Source organism: Amblyomma americanum, chromosome 8 (genome assembly GCF_052857255.1).
Source record: "Amblyomma americanum isolate KBUSLIRL-KWMA chromosome 8, ASM5285725v1, whole genome shotgun sequence".
In the NCBI taxonomy this organism is placed as follows: Eukaryota; Metazoa; Arthropoda; class Arachnida; order Ixodida; family Ixodidae; genus Amblyomma; species Amblyomma americanum.
Window position 1 is genome coordinate 79,413,498 of NC_135504.1, and position 15,975 is coordinate 79,429,472.

Sequence of the window (15,975 nt, forward strand, 5' to 3'; positions counted from 1 at the left end):
AGCAGATTCGCTATCTCAGTGTTTTCTATGACGGATTGTATTTTGTGTTTCCTTTAATATTCTCGACTGCTAGGTTTTAAACCACTGACAAAACATTTGTGAGTTGTATCAGGGTGTGTCTGGTAACTTGAGCCATAGCTCAGAAATAGTGGTCCGTCGAAGCCGCGCGAAGACAACGAGATATTTTTCTCCATAAGGAATGAAGTTGAGACAGAATTTTCAATTTCCCGCTAAATAGTAAGCTAGCCTAGATTATTTTGCAAAATACTTAGTTTTCATTTCATTACCTAGTTGGTTGCGTTATGCTCGTGGGGACGTGCTCTACTCATCCCCTTTGATTTGCTTTTCCTCGATGCGCCCTTCCTTGTTAGTTAGCCTAACTACGAAGACAGGGCGCCTGCGCCGCAGCTGCACGAGCGCCTCGCAGGGCGTGATTGCTGCGTGCGCGGGTGAGGACTCTTCGACTGGGTAACTGTCATTCCGGCTTCCGGCGCGGCGCTCTGCTCTCAGCTTAGCCAGCGTGGCGAAGCGGTGGGGTAGAACCCTCTCCGGCGTCTCGTCCCGTCGGGCTGTCGAGTATCCACCCTGTGCTAGCGTGGGCGACCGTTCGCTCGCAACCGTGCTGGTCAGTCGGACGACCTCGATTCCTTAGCGCATTTTGTTGCTAGCTGGTGTTATTGTTGTTGTAGCAATAAACGCCTGTTTGTGTCAGCCAGAGTGCCGTTCCTTTGCTGCCCTCAGCGAAAGGCCCGCCGTAGTCGGCGTGCGCTCGGTAGCGCCACGCGATAACGGGGTTGGGGCCGGGCGGTTTTGAACTGTGTCAGCCGCGAACAAACGTTGTTAACGTGATCATTCCCCCTGGTACTACCCCCCCAAGCTCTGAACCAGGTTGAGTAGGAGCTATTACATTTAAAAAAAGCGGAACATATTATGGATTTCGCGGACAGGAAGCCGGAAAAAAAGCACGTCCAGCACACTGTTGTATTCCTCTGCCCTTCAACGGCAGCTTGTGTATTCTTGAGGTTTCTGAGGACACTTATTAGAAATTTAAATTAATGTGCGTCACATTTAAGGCCACACAGGTCGATGTAGAAATGGTCGATGTAGACCGACGCAGGAAGTAGGCGACGGCCTCGGAGTCTTCACGGCGTGTCTCCAGTGCGCACCACTTACGATCGATATGGCGAAAGACGCTTGTCCGAGCTAGAGGGAAATTTCCCAAAGTACCTCGTGTTCCAAAACACAATCTGCACGCCATTTTGTTTATGTCACTATGCACCTTTTAATCTTATTGCGTTTTCAAGTTCTTATAATTGTTGTTTATAGATGGAATCACCGTACCGAACGTTACTCTTCTTTATTAAAAAAATGGCTGCTAGAAAATAACAACCACCGGCACACTTCAACGTATATACGTCGCCACACATTTCTGCCGTTGCCGGTGTTGCTGACCGAACAACAGCCACTTGCGTGCAGCAACGTTTATCCGCTGTGGGCTTTTTTACAGCGAGAAAAGAAAGCGTAGCAAATATGATAAAAACTACAGGACTGCGCTCTTGCAACATTTTATTCTAACGCATTTGACCATGATTTGAATGAAAGGAACATGTGCGCTAGCCTTGTCGGATTAGAGGGCGACGCAGCTGTCAGCATTGGTCGGAGAATGCGTCAGCACACTAGTCAGGAATATGGAAAGCGCACGCTATGATCTGTGCGAGATTATAGGCACGCCACCGAAATGACCCCGGAAGTGTCCGCAAAATGTATCTCCGGAAACTCTCCCTTGCGTCACTAGGTATGTGACATCATTGGTATTATGACATCATGAGCCATTAGAATAAAACTGAAATTAAAATACGGTCGATGTAGGAATCTATCCCGAGCCGCCGATGCGCGAGACGGAGACACTGCCACACTACCACGACTCATTTTTTCCTCCATTGCATGGAAGTACACCCACCCTGACAGGCTTCAAGTCCGACTTAACTAGGTCTCTTCACGAAACCCGTCACATTTAGTCACACCAGCATCCAGTTCTCTCTTCGTCCGCACTTCGAAATTCCGGGAGGCACACGCATGTTTTGAGTAAATGTAGCCAGGCAGGAGGTCGATCCTGCGCAGCATATAGTCCGCGCACCATAGCACACTGCTCTCTCAACAGGGACTTCGGTGAACGCGGCGGCTCTGCCTGGCGATCTATCATGCGGCTCTTACACGGACTAAACAGTCCTACGAGCACTAAGCGATCACATGAAACCTTAGAGAATTCCATTGCAGGCAAAATTCTTATAGTATAGGGGGCAATCCCAATGTTTTTTTTTTTTCACCGGCATGACATTCTTTATTGCCATACTTCGACAAAATTAATCCAAAATCTGCAGGGGCATTTGCTGATTCCTGACACCAGCAACCTGCCACATTTTCCTGGTACGCCTTGTCAGGTTTAAAAGTCTCTCAACAGCACGAGTACCCGACTGGCTACCCATGATGGAAAATTGGAGACTGTGAAGACTCCGCCTCGACACTTCAACGTTTGAAGCTGACTAAAGGTGCGTCTACAGAATGCACAGTTCAAAAAAAAAACGTATCTTCGAAATATGCATTGCGGCCTACATGAGTAATTATGAGCATGTTAATTACACATGTTCGAATGAAGCGGTGCCAAATTTCCTCCGTTGCCGGTAATCCGTGCTTGGCGTGCAGTCGTATAGCGTAATCATGCTGTACCCACTGAAAAACCCCCGTGAATGTACGGTGCTGGTACAGCAGATGGCGCAGGTGGTGGACTGCTCGCAGTTTTTGCATTTCCGCACGTTAAGAGACTTACGCAAGAGCGTCTCGTAATTTTTTCCGTCATCATGCAGACAAAAGAAATTATAAGGTAGAAAAGCAGCAAGGACATGTACTTACATCAAGACAGCGTTTGGTTTTATTTTTTCATCGTGTAACTCATTGAAGCGAGCGGCGAATGGCCACTTTGCCACAGTCAGTGTACTCCCGCGGACAGATTAAGATGGACCACCGAAGCGTGGTCCATATTCTTATGAGCGTGGCCGTACACGTTTACCTCGTCTAAAACTGACTTGTGGGTGAAAAAATACGGCAGCAAATAATAGCTTTCAAGTGGCGTTTTGATGTTTCGCAGGCTTTAGATAAACGTCGAAAAAAAGGCCACAAAGAGTAAGTAGCTGCAACAGGATCTGATATTTCTGCACCCCGAAACAACTGATCAAAACACGATTAGGCTTAAAATGGCAATTAGAAATTTTCGTTGTATTATTTTAGTTTATAACCATTTTCGGGCAGTGTAAAAAAATTGAAGGAACTGTGTCACACCACGGCAAACATGTCCTTTTGTGAAGGCGTCGGCTGCGCAATACATGTTTTAGACCTAGGCAAAATTTACATGATGCACCCTGTGTAAAGATGTCAGAAGGGTGTTTTAGTGTATGGACGCTTTTTCTGTACGCACTAACCGTATTTAAACATTTTCCTCTTTGAAAGTATTGGGAACAATTCAAACATTGGGAGATGACAGGAATTGGCTGTATAAAGAAAAGAAGAAACCTTCCAAGCAAATAATGGCGATCACAAACAAGGAACACAAATTATATTCAGAGCGAAAAGGGCAGCAAAATTAGGACAGAAGTAAAACAAATATAGTTGACCTTCTAAAAAGGTGATTTCACTCAGTGAAAGCGAAATTGTTTCACTTCTGTCCTAATTTTGTTCCTAAGATGTACTTCAACGCCGGAAATGTAGGTTTATCTAGTTTTATGCTCACCTTTACACTTGTTCTTTGTTGGCTTCCATGTCATGGTTGTTTTCTCATACCTCATTCCATTATTTAACTGGTTTTAATTTTCACCTTTACTCTTGTTATTTGCTGTTTCCATGCTCTCATGCCAGTTTTTTCATATGTCACACCAAGATTTTATCGCGTTTTCATAGTTTGTTTTACCCTTGCTGTCCGTTGTGTCACCTGCATTGTCACTTCGCGTATTTTTCACCCTCTTTACTCAGCTAGGTTCAGTGTTAGGTTCCTTACTTCTTTTTAGTCATTTTCTTGACATGGAGTGTCTGGGGACATGCAGACGGAGTGCTCAGTGGTTTATCGGCTCTTCTCCAACGCAAAAATTTCATCAAGGCGGTATAGAGTTTAATCAAGTCATGTATGAATGACAGTGATGGTTATGCGCCTAATTTCATCTCTTATATAGCGTTTGCCTTTCGGTTTCGAATAAACAGTTGGAAGTCTGCGCCTGTGTTGTCGTTGTTGTTCCTGTTCTCCAGTCGTGTCTCATTTGCGCAGTTCTAACCTGTTTTCTGCTATGAACCAACTAGCCCGCAAGAACGTTCCACTTCATCCGCTCTTGTTAATTACATCAGGGCCAAAGCACCCATTTGCCAGATGCACTATGCAACTTGTTATAGAGAACAGTCATGTTGTATAATTCGGTGGCATCTCATGTGTGAAAGCTGAGAATGAAGGTATTGGCTCGACATTATTTCTTTTTAAGGCCGTAATGTTGATGTACGTTTACAAAATTTTGATGAAATTTCACATACTGGCCTGGATAATTTATAACGTTTACGACACTTATATGTTTATAAGGTATTGTGAAAGTTAACAAGATTTTCAAAGAGAAATATAGCTCGTCTTGGATAATACCTGCATATGCACACTATGCCTAGTGCGGTCTTAACGTAACTAATTATCTCGGTATTCGTAATAATATGGAACGAAAGTATATGGGAATTTTCCTATGCTCTACTGCAATATTCGTCATTTCGAGGTGCTAAGGCGTTAATAGCGCCAGTTCGTTACTGAAATGAGAACTATCCCGATTAGGAGCCTTAGCTGCTACTATTTCTTGTACATCAAACTTTTCAAAGTGCTTTTCGTCGCGCCATTCCATTTAAGCTGTGTGAAAACATTTTACCGGGCCCTCATTAAGTTATGGTATAAGGTTTAGCTTATTGGGGCTTAAGGTCCCAAAGGATGTCAGGCTATAAGGGACGACCGTAGTGAAGCACTCCACAGATTTCGACCACCTGGCGTTCTTTAATGTGCACTGAAAATGCACATTACAACGGCCTCTAAAATTTCGCCTTCATCGAAATGTCGTGTTTCGGGCCGAGCGCCACATTCTCAGAGCCACCGCGACGGCGCAGTTATGGTGCAATTTTTGCTGCTTATAGCATTTTATGCGTGCCTTTCCTAAGTTAATTTTAATACAACTGTCATATCAGAATTTTATCATTTTATCACCTTTCGCTTCTGCCGCGGTTGCTCCGATTTCTTCTTTCGTTCCTAGAATTTTATGCCCCCCCCAGCGACCTTACGTGGCACATGTTGTCACATTTCGAATGTGGGCTTTTGTTAGGTTCATTCGTGTACGCGTTCTGCACTTTCCCTTCATTCCTCTCGTGCTTATCATTATCATCCCGTGACGAGACTGCAGCCGGTAGGTGTTGCCAGTTACGCAAGAACAAGAGAAGGAAGGACAGTTTGAGTGCAAGTATTCCCATCCCGCAGTAAACGCCTGTTGCTAGCGTGTGTCCTGTTGTTTTTCGTTTTGTCTCTGGCATTCTTTGTACTAGTTAATATCACTCTTTCGATATACAACTATTCTAAAATGTATGTATTCTATACTAATAAAAGCTTCATCGCAGCTCAACTCTTGGGTTTCTTTTCATCCCTGCAACGTTTGGTCTCAGCTTTATTCTCTGCCCTTTAACAACTGCGAAGCAATGGACAAGAGCTGCTGCTTCACAGGGAGATATTAAAGCCAACAGAAGAGACTGCAGCTGTTATTGTCGGTTGATATTCATGAATTGTGAACAATTCTCACGGAGGGTACATAATCAAGAACACAAAACAGCATCTAGGAATAAAACGCGGAAGCTTCCACGGCGGACACAGTTCAGTTGAGGATAAATTTTTTTGTGTAAAAGAGGTGACGAATTATGCACCTAATCTTGTACATTTAGCGGCGATGACAAGGCAAGAAAAATTCTGGTATACTAAGCGTGCCAGCTAAGAAAGCGCGGTCGTATAGCTGCGAGCCGTCCTTGCGTAAACTGGTACAAGGAAACTCAGGGTGATTCAAGGAAGCCACGTCCCTTGCTTCGTAGCAGGCATTAAATGGGGCCCAACGGAGCGCTCTTTGCTAAGACTTTACTGTATACTATCTTTATAGGCTACATTCGTTACCGCCTTCCTGTACTCTCTACCATGAGCGTTACCTGCTTGCGGACATTAGAGAGTGTCCAAGCACAGGCGCTCAAGATATGCCTCGGATTACCACGTTGTGCCTCGAACGATTGAGAGAAAGACGATTGCACGAGAACAAAGGCACGGTTGCATGAGGAGAAACTCATGTAGCACCTATTTTGAAGTGCATGGACACAAGGCCGCTCCCGGAGGATTTGATCCAAGGCGCTTGGTTGACAGTTCGAAAACTCTACTGGCAATGCGGGCACTCTCACGCTTTTTAAGCGACACTGGCCTTGACTCGCGTTTATATAGTTGGAAAATGTGTCTTGTCTTTTTTCATCTGCCTCCTCCCATCATCATTATCCCCCATCATGACTTTCTTTTTTCTCCTCTTACTCTTCCCCAGTGCAGAGTAGCAGGCCAGATATTCATTTTTTTTTTCCGGCCAACGCCTCTGCCTTCCTCGTCAGTAACCCCCCCTCTCTCTCTCTAGGCGCAGCTGGCTTACTTTAGGGTGTAGTGGCGAAGACGTGATAAAAATACGGAAATCTTTCACATAACGTTTTGCTCACTGACTTCAAACGCAAATATTTCCTAAATACCTCCTATATTTCTGAAATCCCGATCAGCAAATATTACACACTACCAGTATAGGAATGCAGTATATTTTATAATTCTGACAATCTTCGGCAGCATGATTACGTCCACTGCAGGACGAAGGCCTCTCCCATATGTGTGCGATTAACCCGGTCCTGTGCCACCTGCGGCCATTTTAGCCCCACATATTTCCTAATCTCATTCACCCAGCTGACGTTCTGCGCTTCTTTGCTATGGTTTCCGCCTGATAGAATTCAGTACGTTACCCTTAGCGATGATCGGTAATATTGCCTTCGAATTACATGACATGTTCATGCCCATTTATTTTAGATTTCGGCTAGGACGTAATGAAGTCGCGTTTGTTCTCAGAAGCACTGAGCTCTCATGCTGCCTCTTAAGTTACACATGTCATTTTTTTTGTTTTTTTCACACCTGTACAGTTTAAGGTGAATCCTTGTCGTTAGCTTCTGCGTTTCTTCAACCGTAGGTTAGTATATTTAATGAAATTAACACTTCATAATGTCGCAGTTTGCCCTAACCCATGAGGAAAATGGCACGCCCTTCAAAAATCAACGTATAACGTATCCTTGTTATGCATGCACTTTACGTTGGCTTCGTGAACATCCAGATAATCTTTACGAGCCTACTCAAAGACGAACACTGTATTCAAACAATAACCGGCATTATTTTGTTCTAAGGCTCGATGCATTCTACGAAGGTCTACCGCAGGGTGCTAGTGTTTGATGCCTTTATTGCAACTTTCTTCTTTTTCCGTGTCAGAGTTGTTGCTGTTACACTCAGCCGAGTTGAAGGGACAAGTGATTTGGTTCGATTCGTACCACCTGAACGCGTTGTTTTCAATGTGTCTGTGAGTGAAATTGAATGGAGCTTTCTCCATTCTCACAGTGTTTGGCGAAATAGCTTTCCATGCCCGCCGGACAAAGCGATACGGTGAGTTCCGCAGTACGTTTCATACCGGTCCTGTCTTTTAATTTTATCGTTTTCTATACTGTTATGTAGAGGGCACCCGCGAAAACACCAAAACGCTTGATGCCACCGGCACTGCCTGCGTCTCTCGAGAGCTTTCCTCATGTCCTCTGCTCACTAGTCAGCATTCAAAGCATTCATTTTGTACATTCAGACCACGCTAGAGAGATTAGAAATAAGGTAGGGTTACGAACAAGGAAAAAGCTATTAAATTCACCTTAAACGCTGCAGAACATCATATAGCTACGTTGTGTCCCATTTGCAGAGCGCACCTATAATAAGGGTTAGTAAGGTGTAGGTGCGGCCTAGTTGGTAATCAATGGTAAACGTAAAGCGCCGAAAATACAAGGACGTAAGCCAGACAAGAACTTGTCTCTCGACTTCCTTATGCCCCTGTATTTTCCGCCATTTACGTTTATGACCTTAATTAATTTCGTTTCAGTCACTAGAGCCGAAAAAGTTCTTAAACTTAGATAGCAAAATACTAATAATAATCGCAATAGCTACATACTAGCGTTAATCTACCCTAGCTGACGCCTAGCTGATTGAGCTACACAGTTGTGAAAAATTGTGCTCTGGAGACTATTTCGCCTGTGCAACCGCTTTCGATTTTCGTACCACACATGAGCACCGTCCTCCAAGCTGAAGAAAACGTTCCTCAGCGTGGCGGCGTCATCCCATTGGTTAAATGCGGCGACACGTTCAAACTGGAGGAGCCAATCTTCCACGTCGTCCAGTTGAGTCCCGTAAAAGTACTTTGGTAGCCGTGGGTTCTGGAGGGTGTAGTACGCGGCGCCTTGCATGACTGGTTGAGGGGTAGGCGCCGAGGGAAAGTCGAATAGCCTGAGCACAGGAGGCAGTCGGCCAGGCAACGAAGTTGTCTCCCATAGCCCATGCTCAGGGGGCAGTCCTAGATTTCGGCGGCTGACCCGGTGCACTGGCGTGTCGAGAGGGAGAGGTCGACAGGGAGAAGCCGCAGCGCCGAGATCCGATGGCGCATCCTCCGAATTCTGATCTGCGCGCGCCCGCCCAGCGTACTGGAGTCTGTCGTCTTCTTCTGGTGCCGGGCACAACGCTGCACGCTACAGGATTGTACTTCCAGTATTATCGAAAAACCAAGCCTTTTCGATTCGCTAGGAGAGAACCTGGGTCGTAGAAGCAATGCCGGTGGCAACATCTGCCATCGCAGGGCAGTGGCGCTTCGCTTAACAGCTGCACGACTGAGTTAGGAGTGGTATGAGGACTCTCCAAGGACCTATGAATGTTATGGAGTTATTGAGCAATTGCGCATACATGGGCTTTCATCCATTAACTTTATCACGTCATACCTTTAAGACGGAGCTTAAGTGTTCGCACTATTTTTTTGCCAACCTCTAGCGCTGACAGCAATTTAAGATCTCCTTTGTATCATTTTTCTGTGGAAAATCGTTATTTTCGATATACTGCTTTTAATATTTCACGCCAGAAAATTGGTCGAAGAACAGTGGCTTATATCCATATGCGCTATAAATGAACTCATTTTGCCCTCACGAGTTGCGTTTGACCTTCCGCCTCAAATATTCGCGTTGCCCAGGGTCGACTTTTATCGAACTCGCCACTAGGCGCCTTGGAGTTGCAGCCGGTAAGCCCAGAATAACTCGGGAGGTTGCGTACAGTTTGAAAAAGAATCCATTGTTAGAGAAAGTAGTCTACAGCACTTCCGAAAGAGCAGGATGGAAAAATTATCGTCGGAAAGCGGGCGGGATGTTTTAAAAAGAGGGCGTGTGGAGATACTTGTGGTAACATAGGCCGAATTCAGCAGTGAGGTTCCAGATGGGACCGATAAACTGAATTGACTACCTGTGCCAATCTATACCTGCAGCGAGTAGCTATGTAAAGGATACTCGAATGTTTCTCAGGGAAAAACCAATCTTCCCGGTAGTTCTTGCTGTATACACGATAAAGTTTCCCTTTAGATGAGTAGAAGGCCTTTTCTTGCTTGAGCTGGCCAGCAGGTGCTTCGCAAACATTTCACTCTAACAGGTGACATGATTCCAGAGCCTTTAGTTTCATTGGTCTTCCGCAGTGCATGCACCATTTTAGTCACATTATTTATGCACTGTAACCTGAAGAAATCCTCCCAAAGCCAATGTGCCCGCCATACTTATCACCCCTTCATTAATCCATATTGTGCCCGTGGTGTAGATCACGCGGGCATGCCTGAGTGCCTACTTATAAAAAGTGTTAAAGGACCTACAGTATTCGCTGTGGTACATAAATGGAACGTTGTGCGGTTCATATGCTGCCGGACGAAGTAGACAAGCCAATATTTAAACCCCCAAGGGAGTCGCCAATGAAAAAACTAAGCAGCACGAAAAGACGGGGCCGAAATAGACACATCTACGACAGGACGAATTAATGCTGCACTTCCAACTTATTTTCATTGAGACACACAAAGCTTAAGTACAGCGCTACTATGGCCTCGTGACAATCAACCTCAATGGTACAAAAACGCCATTCAAACAATGAATTCTATCTACGACTGCACTATCAGCAACAAATGAAACGCTAACAAGACAGTTGAGCTATGGGCAGCAAAATAAGAAGCTCAAAACTAGTGGAAGATAATTTCACTCCGAAGGCGCCAAAACTCTTCTGCAGAAGTGTGAATCAACCTCTCTTGTGCATCCTCTCCAGGAGCTAATATATATTCGTGTTTTCTTGTTCGCCTTTCTGTCATTGCTGACGGTACACTGACTATGGCAAAGTGGAGTTTCGCCGCTCGCTTCAACGAGTTCCGCGGTAAAAATATTAAAACAAGAAAGCCCTTTCCTCGCCTCTTGTTTGGTTTGTCTGTGATGACGGAATAAAAGCCTCGATGATCAAAACCTCGATGGAATCAAAGTCTGTGATGACAGAATTAAAACATTGCTAACAGAGGCATCGGCCTCTAATTCGACGTGGTTAGCGTACATGCTTCTAACGTTCAAAAGCGGTACAAGATGATGTTGGAAGAGCGCTGTCACGTGGTTGTTACCGTATTTCGTGGGATTTATTTACTTGTTTTAAAAAAGTTCATGGAGGAAAAATGCTTCGACACAAAACCGACAGTTATGTCAGCAACAACAGGAACTACAGAAATATGCTGAGACTTATATCTGGCAAAATGAAGCGGAAATATCAAAAGATGTTTTGTAACACGCGAGCTCCTTTCGCAAAATTGCCCTCTAGTTCGGGACAAGTTACTTTCGCCCAATCGATCCTGACTGGTGCACCCTGGAGACACGTACTGAAGCATCCGTAGCCTCCCAGCACTTACAGATTGGCTTTCTAGCTGCAATTTCTGCTTCGACCCGTGTTCCCTTGAAGAGGACACACATTCATTAAAATTGCAAATAAATGCCATCAGGACCCTCTCGATAAAAAAAGAAACTGCCGACGGAGGGCTGGGAGGTACAACAGTGAGCAAGGCGTGCTCGCTTCCCAGTTTCTTGTTAGGAAAATCTATAAGATGTCTTTTTTTTTAAAGCAAATAGTACCACCTTAAGCGATACCAATTATGATGGGGAAAAATAAGTGAGTAGTTATTGACCTGCCTTGCGTAAATCGATGCATGCGCTTAATAGCCAGAGCGGGAGTGACAGCATCTCAGTACAACAGCGGGAAGGCGCATCGCTCGATGTAATCGGCGCAGACCACGTCCCAGCTGCGCAGCCTAAATTTCATAGTGACGATTGATAGAAGTGGTGGGAACCGATATATAGGGCAGTTGTGCACAGAATATACAGCTCGTCAGTAGCGGTCGCCTCTTCTGGGAAAAAGCGCGTTCCCAAGCTCCATTGTTAGAGATTTTTGCAGAGACCAGTGCCGAGTCGCAGACCGCAGTTTCGTGCGTACAGTCTTGCTATAGCGTTCACAAGTGCTAGAGAACTGAGGAAAAGGAACAATTCTAGTCTTACAAAAATGTATACGTTTAAATAAGGGGATGATTACTTTGTTTTAAGGCCAGAAAGCCACCTTGTAGGAACGCCGTTAATGCCACACCCGTGACCAGGAATAAGACATTCGAATTCGTCTCGCATATATAAGTGGTAAAATTTACCTAGCAGGATCAGGTAACATCACATCCCCTTGAATCTCACAGCAAACTATTCTCTTGCTGTGAAAATGCCGCTAAGAAGCCGGCGATTGTGTATTCAACGCACATTTGAAGTAATCGTTTGGAAAAGCGTCTTTTGGCAGCTTTGGCTAAGTGCTGATACCCTACTAATGGCCTCTTTACTCTCTCCGACTTTCGCTCAACATACGATGATGCTAAATTCCATGGCGGCGTCGAACTCATCCTGGTCTCTACCAATCTTGTTATACACTGTTGAACAGGTTGAATGGCTTCAGCCAAACGTGAATGAGTTGCCGATTCCCCTAAAGTTCCTAGCCTTGAAATACCGCGAAATAGAGTGCAAGCCTTACCTGCACTTCGGTGACACGTGCGACAGATCAGTAATCAAGGAACTTTCTTTTGTGGCCCCGCTGAAACTAGTATTTGTACCGTACTTTTTTAAAATGCGCAAAGAACACCAACATCAGGTTATGAAATTAACTAAACTACCAGCCATCAACTTGTTTATTTCTTCAGAATCGCAACATGAAGAAACATTGCGTCTTTTTTCAACTCGTCTCTGCCAAGTTTTTAGTGTTGGTCCTCGGAACATCAGCATGCCTCAAGACCAGTTTCACAGGTGTGCGTTCCGGAAAGTAGTTCCAGCCTTGCGGCTTTTCACCCGCGATCGGGACACAGAAAAGATTTTTCCAAAAGGGCAGACGTACCGAGCATCCATCGCTCTCTCCAGAATACCGCTCCCAAAGCACAGTGAGCGTACACAAAGCCCTGATGCGCTGGCGCTTATAGATACTTATAGAACTTTGAACAATACAATTGATTTCATAGAACCGGGCACTTTAGAAGCATTTTTCTCGAAGGGTTTAGATTTCATAGTTCTTCCGGTGCAAAGCATTATCTTACGTTACGGATTCATTTTTCAATACGCATGCTATTCCCCCTCGCGTTTTTGTTTTTTTACACGCCGCCACATAGCCGTGAAAATAACATTTATTGATTCCTGGCAATCTCTGCTCTGGCTCCTCCTCTCCCTCGTGGCTTCTGGGACTGTGGTGGTGCTCTTTTTGCGCGCTCGGTGGCACTGGCTATTCAGTCGAGATACTCATTCGCACATGCCACAACTCCTCTTATTCCTTCTCTGCACGTTTCTGGGCAGGAGCCCAGCGATATCTCCCTCCAACGCAACTGCTTACCGAAGTGTCGCTGTAGCATTCTGGGCCCTCGGTATGGTGTATCTGTCCAATTACTTACAAACAAGCATCACCGCCATACGCTCTGTACCAACCGTATCCCGCCACATTAAGACTTTCCCTGCGCTGAAGCCCTATATGAGCAACTGCGTCCTGGCGCCTTGTTTAATACAAGACTGGTCAAATGGCGTGCTTTTCACAGAGACCGATAAAGAGCGGTTAAGCTATCTCGACTCAGTTTTGGAGGCGTTCGGGCGTTGCCGTGGAACAGCTTCTCTTCCCAAAGACGCACATCATTGTTACGAAAAGGCTAAAAGAGGGACACACGTCGTTTTTTCTACTCTGTGCGCTGAAGAAGAGATGTCACTTGCCGCCAAATGGGACCTCATCGCTAGCGACAATCTCTTCAGCACCGCTCAAGTGGCCGCCATTCATATTTTACATCCACACAGGTGCGTATGTTTTTCTGACATTTATAATCAGTGTTAATGTTATCAATCATCCATTATTGACCATGCTTGCCGGTGTCTTTAGGTTACCACATTAGTCAAGTTCAAAAATAGCGGACTTAATCAGTGAACACCTGACTATTTGTTAATGAAGAGTTCATGAAACAAAACTCCTGTACTCTTTTTATGCTTTGCACATTTTTCATTGAAAACGCGGCATGTGTGGACACAGCAGATGATCCGTGTCCATAGTTCAGAGAGAGATACTGTCAGACAGAATTTCGGGAGGAGATAATGGCAAAGTATTTTATTTTGGAGCTAAAAGATGCACCGACGGCAGAGAGGTCCTCTGCCAGCTCAGCCTGGCAGAGGACCACGGCTCACATCCCGGAATTGCGCGATTATACACCGAATAGGAAAAATCCGTGCGTCGACAGCCCTGACTATTCACGCTTTCGGTGAACTCTCTCCCTGCATCGACTTCAGCCGACAACGCACTCCCTCAACGGGACAGTATTTGGCCGCCTTGGTGTAGTACTTGGCCAACATCTCCTACGCGAATACGCTGCTCTGAGCTGCTGTGAGCTGCAGTGAGCTGCCGTGAGCTGCTGCGAGCTGTGAGGAAGTGATCAAGGCGGCTGTCAGATCTGTGACAGAGGGGACAGCGCTTAGAAAAAATCGCTGGCTCCGGACAGGCTGCCCTTAGAATCCGAAGCTCGAAACATATAACGCTAGAAGGCTATTCAGAGAGGCGAGACTACTAGTACTATTCGAGGAAGTAGCGCTGATTAATATGGCATGTCATAGCGCTTAGTGAAGCTAGGAGAGGTAAAGCATGTACAGTGATAAACGGCACGTTCTATGCTTTTGTAGTGTAGCAGAAAGACGAGAATTAGTTGTGGTTTTCCTGATGGGAAAGGATACAGCTGGAGACCTAGATTCATTTTAGAGGAATTAAAAGAAGTAAGGTGGCATATATCGTAATTAAGCCAGATTTGAAGTACAATTTGAATATATCATGTACCTACGCGCCTACATAAAGCGATGATGAAAAGATTGACCAAACCTTCTATATAGGCGTTGTATAGACAAGGAGTAAGGTAAGAACACACTGTGGAGCCCTGGTGTGGACCCCAGTAACAAGGTAGGCAAGAATAAGGCTGGACACCAGACAGTTGGTGACTATGGCATAGATTGTGTGAATAGCAGTCGGCAGTTATTTCTTTTTACTTGCAAGGTTTCCAAAATGTGAAAACTATTTCCCTTCAAAATACATTCTCGTTAAAGTGCCTGTCTTGTTATGGTGTATAATGACTCTGGAGAACATCGCAAATATGATATATACAAGGTGTCCCAGCCAGGGCTTAAAAGTTTGCCGGGCACTCTAAGACGACGGGACCAAATGTATGATTCGGGCTATTGTACGGAGCAAGTCATACTATTTTTTATATTGTGTTTATTTGAATAATTTGTCGAGATTATTAAGCAACTATAAGCAACAAAGATATGTGAAAAAGTCCAATAAGAAAGTTGAACGGTCCACGGAACGTCCCATTGGACAGTTTTTAACTTTTTGTCTATTAAATATCGGCTTTTTTTCGCTCTCTGCAGATGCCAGCGAAATTGGCAAAAATACCACGTGACATGTCCTCTTGCGCGTGAGTGTTGCAGTGCTGTAAAACGTTCGGCCCAACAAACAAACAGTTCATTTAGACTGGTGCTGTGCTGCTCAAAAAGGTGACAGCGCTGCGACGCAGGCGCTGGCTGTGCGATTACGTGAGCTCAAGCGACAAGAACTGCGTATGCTTGTCGCTATCATCAAGAGCCGCTAGGGAAGCATACCGCTGGCGTAAATCGCACAGCCAGCTGCTGCGTCGCCGCCCTGACACTTTTTAATCGGCAGCACACTGGGCTAAGTGATCTGTTCGTTCCTACACGGAACGATTGAGAGCATATCAATGGCGGCACTCAAGCGGGCATGTCACGTGGTATTTTTGTATTTCGCGGGCGTCTGCTGTGAGCGAAAAAAAGTTGATACGTAATAGATGGAAAGGTAAAATCATTGGGCCTTTTCGCCTATCTTCGTCGCTTGCGAAGTTGTTTAATTAATCTCGACTAAACATAAAATTAAGCACAATACAAATATACTGTGCTTGCCCCATACAATAACCAACAGCATGCATTTGGGCGCGTCGTCTTAGAGGGCTTCGGCGTATTTTTAAAGCCTGTCTATAGTTAGCTGGAACACCCTTTATTATTAATAGTCTTACTTAAACACTTTGAATTATTACTGGTAAATTGTTTAGCAGACAAGGGAAGGGAAATGAGGAGCTCGTTTGACATACACACGAAGGAAGCACACAGTAACCAAAAACCAAGGTGCATACGAGAATGATTCATTATTTTAATTTTGGTGTTTATTAATGGGGAAAA